Below are 1455 nucleotides of genomic sequence, written 5' to 3' on the forward strand. Positions count from 1 at the left end.
CTCTCCAACAGACCTGCAATAAACTAAATTCTTCAAGGGGAAGAGAAATGATGCCCAGCTGAAGGCAGGAATGGAAAACACCAGAATACTCTGATTCTTTATGGCTTAAAGTTCAAATAATAACAATGTGATTTGGAATTATGCCTGTGAGGCCTGTGTACTGGTGCACACCTGTAGCTTAGTGGCTTGGGAGGCAGAGGCAGGAAGATGGCGAGTTCAAAGCCAGTCTCACAACTGAGCGAGAACCAAGGCAACTCAGTAGGGATGTGGCTCAATGGCCAAGGGCCCCTGGGTTCAATCCCTGGTACCAAAAAAAAAAAAAAACTATCCTTTTGTAATGTGTCACTGAGCTTTTTGAAAGTCACTGTGACAAAGTACCTGAGAAAAACAACTTAGAAGAGGAAAGATTGCTTGTGGCTCACAGACTTAGAGGTTTCAGTCCACAGTGGCTTGGTCCCATCACTATGCAGCTGTGGCGAGGCAGAATATCATGACAGGGAAGGTGTGGCAAAGCAAGAATGCTCACCTCATGATGTCCAGGGAGTAGAAAGAGAGCAAGGGGCCAGGGACATGATATAGCTTTCCACAGCACACCCCAGGGACCCACTTCCTCCAACCAGGCCCCACCTCCTGCACTTTCCACTACCTCCCAATAATGCCATCGAATCTTGAGTCCCTCAGTGGATTGATCCACTGAAGCGGTCAGAGCCCTCATGACCCAGTCACTTCCCAAAAGCCACACCTCTGACCACTGCTGCATTGGGGACCAATATTTGCAGGCTCAAACTATGCCAAATAACAACAAAAACAAAAGGGTGGGACTGCCGTAGCAGAAGTACTTCTATTCAGGAAGTACTAGAATGTTATTTGGAAGGTAGATCATGTTAAAATTAATAAATTATAATTTCTAGAGAAACAGCTAAAAACACAAAAAGATAACTAAAAGGTCAATAGGGGCTGCGGCTGGGGATATAGCTCAGTTGGTAGAGTGCTTGCCTCAATGCACAAGGCCCTGGGTTCAATCCCCAGCACCACACTGGGCTGGGGATGTAGCTCGGTGAGACAGCAGTTGCCTGGAAAGTGTGAAGCCCTGAGTTCAAGTCCCAGCACCGCCAAAAACAAAAATCAATAAGTGAAAATTAAAAAGTTAAAAGTTGGGCTGGGGAGATAGCTCAGCTGGTAGAGTGTTTGCCTAGCAAGCACAAGGCTCTGGGTTCAATCCCCAGTACCGCAAAAAAAAAAAAAAAAAAAAAAAAAAAAAAAAAAAAAAGTTAAAAGTTGCTGGGCATGGTATTGGTAGCACATGCTTGTAATCCCAGCAACTCAGGAAGTTGAGGCTGGAAGATCTCAAGTTTGAGGTCAGCTTCAGAAACTTAGCAAAAGAAAAAAACAGAAAGAGCTAGGGATGTGGTTCAGAGGTAGAGCACCCCTGGGCTCAGTCCATGGTACCAATAA

At 45.4% G+C, this 1455-nt stretch overlaps 1 non-coding gene across 1 annotated transcript; it reads left to right on the forward strand.

Annotated features, from left to right (window-relative positions):
- The first annotated feature begins 1162 nt into the window (after positions 1-1162).
- On the forward strand, positions 1163-1231 carry Trnaa-agc (transfer RNA alanine (anticodon AGC)). The gene has a single exon. It is a non-coding gene; the product is annotated as a tRNA-Ala (tRNA).
- Positions 1232-1455: the final 224 nt, after the last annotated feature.

Source organism: Sciurus carolinensis, chromosome X (genome assembly GCF_902686445.1).
Source record: "Sciurus carolinensis chromosome X, mSciCar1.2, whole genome shotgun sequence".
In the NCBI taxonomy this organism is placed as follows: Eukaryota; Metazoa; Chordata; class Mammalia; order Rodentia; family Sciuridae; genus Sciurus; species Sciurus carolinensis.